The sequence below is a fragment of the Phyllostomus discolor genome, chromosome 9 (genome assembly GCF_004126475.2).
Source record: "Phyllostomus discolor isolate MPI-MPIP mPhyDis1 chromosome 9, mPhyDis1.pri.v3, whole genome shotgun sequence".
NCBI classification, from domain to species: Eukaryota; Metazoa; Chordata; class Mammalia; order Chiroptera; family Phyllostomidae; genus Phyllostomus; species Phyllostomus discolor.
In genome coordinates, this window is record NC_040911.2 from 102,212,125 (window position 1) to 102,223,944 (window position 11,820).

Sequence of the window (11,820 nt, forward strand, 5' to 3'; positions counted from 1 at the left end):
CGGTGTGCACCCGGTGCACCTCGGAGGGTCTGTGTCTGGGGCCTCACTGGACAGATGGCCGCTCCGGGCCTCCCCTCTCCCCTCCGCTCACTTGTTCATCCCACTCACAACGGTGAAGCACCCTCCCGGATGGAGCCCAGTGCGCACCGGGCCTGCGCACCGGCTGCCGGAGAGCCCCGAGCCTGCAGGCGGTGCCTTAAGTGAGTTGCTGCTGCTCTGAGCCTTGGTCCCTTCGTCTACATACATGCGACCCCTCGCCCAGGTGGCAGCGAGCACAGTGGCGTGAGTATTCAGCTGTGCCTCCTCCCGTCGTGGGGCCACCCTGTCCCACGGAAGCGAGCCCACAGCCAGTGGATTGCACAGGAGGGGCGGGGCAGGGTGTCAGCTCTGGGCCTTTGGGACAAAGGGCTGGATGGGCGGCTGGGGTCTCCTTGGGGACCGGGTGTGGCTCAGCCTCACCCGCAGGGGAGTCCCGTCTCCTAGCTTTCCTGGAGCACAGGTGGTTCTGCCAGGCACCCCTTGGGGGCCTTGGGGAAGGGTAGCAGCCTGAGGGCCCACAGGGGGGCCCAAAAGCCAGGCAAGGAGAAGAGAATGCAAGGCCGCGAGTGCAGGTCCCCGCCATTCAGATCTCGTAGGCAGGCCCCGCGTCATCCAGCACCCGGGGCTGGGCTTCTGCCCACCTGCCTGTCACTCAAAGGGCTGTGAACGCACCCTCCACCTGCCCTTCATCCACTACCTCCTTCCCTCAGCAAAGGTTTGTTGAGTGCTCACTGGGCGTCCGGCAGGGCAGGCCTCAGGAGTGTGCCACCAATGCAGGTGGCCAGGCCCCCTCCCTCAGAAGGACCCCACACTTGGCTTGACGCCCTGCTGTTGCCACGTTACATTTCTTAATGGTCTATGCAGAAAGGGCCCCCGTTCTCATTCTGTGCTGCACCCTGAGAATCGTGTGGCACATCCGGGTGCCGAGCACAGTGCCGGGCTGGAGGGCAGAGCAGTGGGTGAGCCCACATGGTGGCCGCCCACACGAAGCTGGCTTTCAGGCCGGGGGACAAAGCGAGATCCTTGCGTACAGTGTGGGGTAGGAGGGGAGGCTGTGGTTCTGTGTGGATTTTCTCAGGCAAGGCCACGGCGTGCTCCACTGCCGGAACCAGGGGAGCGGGGCATGCAGGAGGGTCGGGGGAGCGACCAGGGACAGGCGCTGTGGATGACGGGAAACTGACACGGGCTACCAAGGTGGGCGGAGGAGGAGTGCTGACCGGCGCCCAGTGTCCACTGGAGAGTGTGCACCCCGGACCGGGTCAGCCTGTGGCAAGGGACGGGACAAGATGACCCAGTGACGTGGTGGGAGGCAGGAACGGGATCTCCTGGAAGAGGTGCCATTGACCTGAGTCCCGGGCGGAGGGTGAAGAGGAGGCTCTCCCGGGAAGGATGGCAGGCAGCGAGTGCCCTGCAGGGCGGGCAGCGGGAACCCAGCTGCCCAGGGCCGCCGTGCCCCCCCCCCATGCGGGCCTTCCTGCCAGAGGCCAAGCCGCTGCACGGCCCTGCCGCCTCCAATGCCAGCTGGGACGAAGGCGCTCGCTCCTTCCAAAGCTAAAATGCTACTCCTGTGAGTTCTAATCCACTCCCAGATCTTCTGGGAAGATTGTAACCAGCAAGTAAGGCTGGGGTGGGGGCCACCCCAACTTGCATATGACAACTGATTGGTCAGCCTCTGTGCGGCCCGCCCCCCTCCAGCCATGGGAAGGCCCTGCAGGAAGGCTTACGGGCTACCCCTCTGTGCGTCTCACCTGAGCCCACCTGAGGCTGGCGTACTGCCGGTGCTCGGGAAGTACCTGCTGAATGACTAGTAGTGAGCACAGCTCATCTTAGGAGCCCGGCGGACTGCCCCCCGGTCAGGCGCCTCCCAGACCCCTTGCCCCGCCCCCCTTGCTCTGGGAGGCCATCTTTTCTCAGGCGGGACGCAAAGACGACAGGCTCTCCACATCCAAGACCTGGAAGAGATAAGGTTCCCTCTGAGCTCCCACAGCCCCGATTTAACCTTATCTTTCCTGTGACTCGTGCCGGGAGGGGGGCTCTTTATTTCCCCTGCTTTCTCCCCCAGAGGAGACCCCCAGACGGCACCAGGCCCTCAGTGAATGCTTGCTGAATGAATGAATGAATGAGTGAGTGAGTGAATGCAAACAGGCAGGCAGGAAGTATCTGGCCGGGGTTTCATCAGGTGCTGTCTCAGAGCAGAGGCCACCGGCAAAGGCTCCGTGACTGTTGGGAGAAAGTCTTGGGTGGGAGGCAGCAGCCCGCCCTTCACACTCCAGCCTCGGCACTTGCAATTGTGTGCCAAGGGTTTAACCTCTCCGTGCCTCAGCTCCCCCATCTGCACCCTGGGGGCCTCAGCTCCCCCATCTGCACCCTGGGGGCCTCAGCTCCCCCATCTGCACCCTGGGGGCCCTCAGGTTCCCCATCTGCACCACGGGGGCCCAAGCCTGTCCCCTCGGGTTGCCATGAGGATTCACGTGAAGGACTTTGCAGGGTGCCTGGGGCCCAGAGAAAGCGCCGGACAAACTGCTAGCTACCATCTGGAGGAAAAGAAAAACGTGTTCACAGGAAAGCCTCCTGAGTTCACCAATAACAACAGAAGCCTGAGGACAGTCTGCGTTCTGGCCAAACAGACGAGCCCATTCATCCCGACTCAGGGACCCAGCCCGGGAAGGAGCAGCGAGTGAGCAGAGTGGCAGAGTGGTTCGAAGGTGAAAGGCAAGTCCTTGAACTCTGTCCTCTCATTGTGTCTCCCCCCCAGCCTGTCCCCCCAAGCTCTCCAGGGCCCAGGAACTCCCCGGGGGCCTATCCCGTTTCCCCCAGCAGCCAGCCAGCCTCCCGCCCACCCACCCCTGGGCGGGCTCCCCAGGCGCAGGCAGGCACCCATCCCCAGACTCCCAGGCCGTAACCCGATCTGCCCGTCTGCTCCGCACCTGGGGCCCGCTCCCCTGGATGAAAGACGGCCTGGAAATGTGAGGGTGTTATTGTGTCTGGCCCGCCCGGCCGAGGGCCCGCACCCCTCGCCCGCCTGCCCGTGCGGGGCGAGGAGTTTTCATTGCCTAGGCCGTCAGTCACGTCTTGCCGCGGCGATTTTGACCAATTCAGCATCCGTCTCCAAGGCATTAAGAAGAGAAGAGGATTGTGCTGACACACACATTCAGCGGGAGGTAGGGACCTCCTCTTCAATGGCAGAGCCCCTCTGCCATCTGCCCGGAGGAAGCTCGGCCCGCCTGGGGCTCCTGGGGGGCACGCTGCCCAGCCCTGGGGGCTAGAGGGCTGTGCCCTCCATCCACCCACCTGGCCAAGGCAGGCTCGATGACCTGGGCCCCAGACCCCAGCGAGGAAGAGGAGGCCAAGGGCTTCCTCGTGCACAGACTTTAAAATCCTCGTCTGCAAAGAGATCCACCACCCCGGAGAGGAAATGGTTGTAGCACACCTGTGAGGAAATGTCGCTTCCCCCGAGGCTCTTTCGTTGCGCTGGAGGCAGGCTCGCTGCTGGCTCGCTCTGGGCTTTCTCTGTGCAGTCCAGAAGCAGAGCAGCGAGACACCGAACGGCTTCTGTCTGTCTCAAGCACACAGGGCAGCGGCCACAGCTCTGAATGGGAAACACAGACAGACACACACACACACTCCGGGGCAAGCCCCCGGCTGCCAAGGCGGGCTTTCCAGGGTCTCCCAGACAGCTAAGGGGAAGCTGCGGTTTTGTTTATTACTGTTATTTCTTCCTTGGCGGGAGGAAATCTGGTTTGGTTTTGAGCGTTACTGCTCCTGCTCCGGCTTCGGCGGGAGCAGAGCGGCTGACAAAAGTCCGAAGCCCTTCCCACCCACCAGCCACGAGCCCTTGCGCCGCCCACTCGGACCCCAGAGAGGGAGACAGAAGTCACACACGGCTCGTGTGTGGGGACACCATCACCCAAAGTCACATCGGCCGCCGCAGCCCGGGCTCCTCACCACCGCGGGTGTAGGGGTCTAGGGGAAGGTCTCCGCCCCTCGGCGGGACCCTAGGGCAGCGCTTCCCCACCCTGGCTATGCAGGTGAGTTCCCGGGGAGCTGTCAAAATGCAGCCCCCCGCAGCCGGCCGGGGGGGGGGGGGGGGGTCTGCGACCATGCACTCTGACCCGGGTCCAGGGGCGCGGAAGGACGCTGCTTGTCCGAACCGAGGGCTGGCTGCGGAACGGCCAGTCCCTGCATCCCTGAAGGGACCGCCGACTGTTCGAGGCTCCGAGTGAAAACTTAGATACCTGCCAGGTGCTGTTCCGAGGGACAGCCCTAGGAGATGTGCATTGTTATCATCCCCATTTCACAGACGAGGAAATGGGGACTCACATACCTCAGGGAGCCTGCTCCCAGCCACACAGCTGGTGGCGGAGCCGGGAGGTCAGAATTCAAATGCGGGCATGCCCCCGGGAGGGTCTGTCTCCATCCTGTCTGAATGTCCCGGGGCCAGTAGAGGCCTGGCCCGCAGTGGGTGGCTAATCGGTGTGGATAAATGCACAGAGCACCTCTGAGCTCCTCTTCAGCTGCTTGTTTCTGCACTTACAGTGCCGACAGGTACCAGCGGGGGATGTAAATTCCCAGGTGCAGGGCCTGTGGCGGGAGGCCCAAGGAGCACTTACCTTCTACATGATTTCACCAGTGGGGACCGCGAGTGCTGACGCAGTGACAGGTGGACCCGGGGCCCAGACGCAGCAGGGAGAGGCAGGGACCAGGGCGGGCCGGAAACCACCTCGCCATGGGTGATGCGCTCCAGGAACTGGACGCCGGTGCTACCAGATAGTTCTAATTTCCAAGAGAAGCTGGAAATTTGGGTTTACATGTGACGGCTTTCAATGGGCGTTTGTCGCCAGATAATTCACTTTGGCTTTTAACCGTGAGGCCAAAGAAAACCCGTCTGCCAGGCAGATGCTGTGAAACCAGCTTACCGCTGGCCTTGCAGAGGCCTTCGGGGGGGTTTGGGGGGACACGCCGGCCGCCCCGACCCGAACCGGAGAACCGCCGAGGTTTGATGTGCTGCATGCATTTCCGTCCGATTCGCTATTTGAGGAACACTCGTGAGGGGTCCGAAAAACTCGCCCCACCCTGGCCAAATCAGACCCTAACTCTTCTCTCCTCCCTCACTGTGTTAATGTGTTTTTTTAAATTCCTTGTTCTACTTTGGGTTCGATCTTTATTTCCTCCGCCTTCCAAACCCCACACCGAGTGAGACCAGTAGACCCGAGCCCACCTTGCACGCGCTGCAAAGACAAGAGAGGGCATCATCCGTGCCGCAGCCCCCTGACGGGGGACCCCTTGCAGGCTTTCCTGAGTGGGCTCGCTGCCCTACGATGAGATGCCGGGTCTCCCGTTTCACAGAGGAAGATATGGAGGCATGCAGGTCAAGGAGTTTGGCCAGGCCCTGGTTGGAGGATCGTCCCAAAATCCAAAAGGTCACGGGTTCGATTCCCGGTCAGGGCCCATGCTTGTGTTGCAGTCTTGGTCCCCAGGGGTGGGGGCATGTGTGAGAAGCAACCCACCCATGTTTCTCTCTCGCATTGATGTTTCTCTGTCTCTCCCTCTCTCTCTCTTCCTTTCCCCTCTCTCGAAAAATCAATAAGCTCATCCTCAGGTGAGGATTAAAAAAAAGAAGGAGAATTTAGCCAAGACTGCACAGCCAAGGGAAGGGAACCCGGTGTTCAGGCCCTGGGCAGTCTGATCCTGGCTCCGTCATTTCTTCCGGCCGTGCCCCCCACGAAGCCGGCCCACCACTTTTCCTTCCACGGCTCCCACGATGACTGACCACTGAGTAAGGTTACCGGAGTTAGCAAATAAAAACACAGGACACCCGGTTACATTAGACTTTCCAATAAACAATGACTAAGTTTTCGGATAAGTACGTCCCATGCCATTTAAGACACATATATTTAAAAATTAGTCATTGTTTACCTGAAATTCGAATTTAACTGGGCGTCCTGTATTTTATAACCAGCAATTCTACACTCACGGGCTTCTCTGGGCAGAGCAAGATGCTTCTGCTCCGTCCTAGGCTCTGTCCTGCGGTTAAATGCCCACCTGAGGGCCTCGGTACCTGCCGCGCGTCTGCCTGGAAGGTTCTTCTGCTGGTGCCTACACGGCCTCCTCCTTCACCTCCTTAAGTCTCTGCTCAAGTGTCATTTCACCAGCGAAGCCTTCCCTGACCACCGACCAAACACCGGCCTTCCCTGTCCTCCTGGCCACGTTTCCTCTTTGTCTGTGACATGTGACATTGTTTACTGTCTCCCACCCCCACTGCCCCGTGGGCATGGATTTGTTCCCCACCATAAACAGAGGCCGGAACAGCACCCAGCATGTAGTAGACACTCAACAAATACTGGCGGGGTGAATTCCCCGATGGTGCGTCTCGGTTTCCGACTGACTCAGAATCAGGAGCTGGGACTGTCACTGGCTCCCTGTCCCCGAGGCGCTGAGAGATGGCTCAGCATCGTGCAGCCCAGCCTGGGCAGGGAGACCAGGTGACAATACGGCCTTGGCAGCTGGAGACAGATGGCAATGGCCACGCGTTCAGGTATTCAAGGGGGGCTTCCTTTTCTCCCTCAGGGACTCAGGCCCCCAGAGGACGAGTCCCGGGGACATGAACCCCCAAAGCCAGCCACCCCCATTTCTACCCACTGCTCGGGGCGAGCGCCTTCCCCGACCCCCATGCCAGTCGGGCCGCGAGGGGAAGCTCTTCTGTGAAGGGAAACACGCTGACGGGCGTCGTGATCAATGAGGCTGACGGTCCAGGCCTCCACACGCGTCATCCACATCGTCCGCACGACCCCGTTCAACCCTCACAACTCTGCCAACGGCATTGTTTTTATGCCCATTTTACAGATGAGGAAACCGAGGTCCGGAGCGACGGCGCTGTTTTCCCAGGGTTACACTACGACAAAGCGACGGAATCGAGTCCAAGCGCAGACAGCCCCGTGTCAGTCCCCAGGCCCGTCCCCTCACCTGTCAGCCAGGTGTGAGGGCAGCGCGGCCTGGCTGGGATGTGGTGTGAGGTGCCCGCCTGGGCTTGGGCCAGGGCGGGTGCCCCCACTAGCAACCCAGTCCCCTCTGGAGCAGAGACGATTAGACGATTCCGTTCAGAGAAGGTCACCTGATGGCCGCCACTTCAAGCTGGCCAGAGGGACCGACACCACGGCCTGGAGCAAGACGACTCGCCAGGCCTCTCGGATTCGTTTCCTTGGGAATCTGAAGTAGAAAATTCTGGGGAAATGCAGCTCCTCACGAGGCAACGGGGTTCGGGCTGGGCCAGAGGCAGAAAGTGACCGATTAGGAGCAAGCTGGCATTGCAGAGGCGCCCGCCCGGGCCACCGTGTGCAGCGCTGCCCCGGGTCACCATCCCCACCCTGGTCCTCGAGAGCGGCGGTCTCCAGAGTCTTGCACGGTGGGCGCGCCCCGAGGGGCCGCACCTGGCAACGCTGGGCCTTGACGTGCTCCCGGACTCAGCCACGTTCATTTGTTCAGTTTCCACCAGGTGACAGTCCCTCGGCCTTGAGACAGCAACGGGGGACAGACGCTCCAAGTCCCTCATGTACTAGTGCGGGGAGAAAGATGAGAAAGAGAATGAGTGGCAAATGCCGCGGAGGAAAGGAAAGCCGAGAACGGCGGAGAGTGACAGGTAGGGGAGGCGCCCCTGGAAAGATGACACCTGCAAGGGCACTGGGTGCATGGCTAGGCGAGAAAGGGTGTCCTAGTGGGGGCATCGGCACCTGCCCAGACCCTGAGGCCAAGCCCAAGGGCATGTGGGCTGCCTGGCCTCCTAACGCCAGCTGTTCCTGAAGCCTGATGCGTCCCTGTGCCCAGATCCCCGGACACAGATGTCTTGATGACACCACCCCCTCTCTGAGGGTGGCTTGACTGGGTCCCTAATTCTTACAGCCAGAGGAACTCAGCCCCAACGTCCAGCCGGGGCCCCTGTCCGCCTGCCAGCAGAGTCCACATGCGGGTGTTGCTGGGCGCTGGGCCGCCTCTCCTGGTAGGAGGCTCAGCACCCTCACGAGCCAGGTCCTGCCCCGCCGCCTCTGGCGGGTGTGCTCCCAGGAAATTGTCTGCAGTTGCCACGCCAGGAAGCACAGTGTCCCCGGACGTCAAAGAGGTCGCCATGATTGTGGTCACCTTGAACCCAGACCTCAGCTGCTGCTGAGGTCCCAGGTCCGAGGCTGCTCCCTGCAACCGAGGCCTTCCATGAAGGGCAGGAGCTGCCAACACCTCCAGCCATGCTGCCCCCACCCTGACCCCCAGCCCAATGCCATCATCTGTGGCTCCCCGGCCCCTCCACAGCTCTGGCACTATGGCCCTGGTTTGGTTTTCATGGGGTAAACTTCTTTGATTCCCAAATGCCTGGAGGGAATGTGCTGGCGGTGGGAGGTGGGGACCGGAAAAACAAAAAGATACTTTACAGGGGTTCAGAAGCCTCTTTATGACCAGAAAACTTAATTTACAGACATTTTGTCCTTTTATTTCCATTTTTGAAGGAGGAAGAAAAACAAACTCAGTTGAGAGTGGCCGCACTGAGTCCCCTTGCTCAGGGGTTAGCTCGCATCCTCTGGGGCTGCAGGAAGTCCTGGCGTTAAGCAGTCAACAGGCCAAGCAGATAAAACCATCCCGTGTTTAAAGGGCGGGTCTGTCTCCGAGGCAGAACTTTTACAGGTAAAATGCCAGAACAGAACGCGGAGGAGTCCTGGGTGGAGATGGCCCCATGTGGACAGGGACCCCTCCGGGAGCCGAGTCTCCGGCAGAAAGGAAGGTTCCGGGGCCTGGGTCCGGCCCTGCTTCCAGGCAGCCTCCCCCGGAAGCCGCACTTTCCAGGTGAGTTTGGTGCTGGCAGACGCCTCCACGCCGCGGCGGAGCCGTCACCTGGCATGCCCTCTCTCCTCTCCCCAGTCATTACAACTTTGCAAAGGACTTCCTGGGAAGCAGGACTTCCTTCCTGGCCACGTAGGTTTAGGGAACAAGGAGCTCCAGAGAGAGAAACAGGTTTCGTCACCGCAGGTCTTCTCCGTGTCTAATTAGAGGGCCGCGTTCCCCTGGGCTGTCACACTAAGTCAGCCGTCCGGCAAGTGCCTGTGATACAAGCCCTGGTCAATGAGGGGGAGGCACTGTCCCAGGCGCAGGGCTGGGTGTGGCTGGGCCCCCGGGCTCACACGGGGACCTCCTCCCCCTGGCTCTGCTGCTCTCCATCTCTGGCTCTATCTTCCAGTGTGGCATCTGCTTGAATGTCGGCTTCATTATTTCCTCCCACACACAGGGTCCCTCTGTGGGCAAGAGGACCTGGTGGCTGACCACCCCAGACACACAGCGTCAGCAGGTGGCCCTGGGGGAGGTGGGGTGCTTCTCAATTTCCCTTACTCTCAGGAGAGGACATCTTGGTCTTGGCTCACTTCTTGGACCAGGGGACCGAACGCCTGGATCTCCTGGCTAGGTCACCTGCCCACCCCTGTGTCAAGGTGGGGGTCAGGATACTGGGTCAGCCTCACCTGAGACCCATGCCATGGGGCAGGAGCACTTCTGGCCAGGCAGGGGGCTGCTGTCGCCAGAAAAAGGGGGGCAGGGCATGCTGGGTGGCCAAATCAGCAGATGCCAGCACCAGGTCCAATCAAAGGAGCCCCTATCTGACAAGCATCCGGATGCCCCGGGAACTGGCGGTTATCACGGCCCCAGAAGAAGTTATCACAGCCTCATTTGACACGACAAAGAGATGCTTCTATCGAACTGGTCCCATGTCGCTTTCTGGCTAGTCGTTGGGGGTTGGTGTGTGAGGGTCCCCCTCAGACCCTAGCAGGCACATCCTCCCCAGTGCTGAGTCCAAATGGGGGGGACCTGTCCCTCCGCCTGCCTTCATTTAGACCTGCTCCGGAGCCCGAGAGAAAACTGCTCTAGGCTGCGTCAGGCCCTGCAGAGTGAAAGCGACCCGCAGCCCCCGCGGGCTGACCCTCCTGGAGATCTGGACCAGGAGCCCAGAGGTCAACCCAGGTAAGCTTCTTCCACCCTAAAACTTCCTCTTTGCCAATACAGAAAAAAAATTAAAAACTAATTTTAAAAAACCCCAAAATTTAAAAATAACTTTTTTAGGCTGTCTATTCTAAGGGATCAGCGGCACTGAACTCATGCAATATCCAGAAAGCTAACCACAAAAGTCCGTTCTCCGTGACACACCAGCAGCTCCGCTTTGGGGCAATTCTCTCTGTTTCCGGAAGGTTCTGGAGGTTTACCACAAACGCCCCTGCCTGTGTGGGGCTTCTCAGCAGCAGAGAATCACCAACAACCACAAAGCTTCCAGGGCAGGCGTTTAAAATCAGCCCAAAGACACGCCCCTTTCCCGTGCCCCGCCCCCCTCTGGTCCTTCGCAGCCCACTCCACGCACACCGGTCCTCGCGGTCAGGATTCGCACCCAGCCCAGGCGTTCTTTCGAGCGGCCCTGTGTGCATAAACATGATCACCTTGAGCTCATGCAGGACGAAGAGAGCTCCAGTTACCAGGGGCTTCTGAAGGCTTTTAATGGGAAACATTCGGGCCAAATAAAAAGGCCTCTCCTTGTGTTTGGCTCTCGCTGTAAATTATCTGCTCCGAGGATGCATCCGGGAATCTCGGCGGAGGGCGAGCTCTGCGGCGTGGCTGGATCCGGATCTGCTGCTCGCTGCAGATAGATTTTCAGCCGCTGCGTCCAAACGGCCACCGGGGGGACAATAAGAACAGAACTTCTTTTGTTCTGATTAAACTGTTTTTAATGGTCCCTTCTAGCCGGGGCCCTGGTGGAAGTCTCAACAAGGCCACTCATTGAGACGGCCTTGAAAGAGCCAAGTGGAGCAGAGCGCGAGGGGGGGAGCCCTCGGGAGGAGGGGCTGGCCGCTCTTTGCTCAGCCTTGGTGGTCCCGCCGCAAAGAAGAACGAGGCTATTTTATTTGTTGTCTGAGAGAGAAAGGGGGCGGGGGCTGTCGAGAGCAGGACTGTCCCACAAATTTCCATAATTAGCACCTGCCAAGTGTTAGGGACACACACACACACACACACACAGTGACATCAAAGGCCATCCTGAAGGGACAGGGGTTCCTAAGATCTGAACCCCAGAAGCTGGTAAAGCCAATCCACTCAATGGAACGTGTACCCCAGAATTTGGACCTCTTTTTTAAAAGATTTTATTTATTTATTGTTAGAGAGGGGAGGGAGGTAGAGAGAGAGAGAGAGAAACATCAGTATGTGGTTGCTGGGGGTCATGGCCTGCAACCCAGGCACGTACCCTGGCTGGGAATCGAACCTGCGACACTTTGGTTCGACGTCTTTAAAGGAGCCCCATTTCTGAGCATTTGGCTTTTCTTCGGGAAGTCCTGGCCGTCCCTTTGGTTCTCGCAGACTCCGGAACACGGAAGGGAAGAAACGGACTGAAACGTACCAGCCACTCACAGCGCGCTGCCCGAGCGTGACACCCCTGGGAAAACCTGAGGTCCGCAGTGCCCATCCTCCAAGGGTGTCCCAGGTGGCGGCCGAAGGATGTTTTCTCTGCAATGACGAGAGAAGAACAGCTGTGATTTTTCCCCTCGGAGAAAGTTCCCCCACGTTCCACTGGGCACGTGCAAGCGGGACTTGTCAATGGGCTCATCTGTTCTTTTCTAAAGAACACACTTTGGTGCCCACCATGTCCCCTATCGGTGACATCCACATCCGTGGTCCTCAGCCAGGGGCAATCGGCTGCCCAGGGAACAGGTGTCATTATCTGGGGACGTGTTTAATGATCGCAGCTTGTGAGGGGCTCGTGCTGTTGGCGTC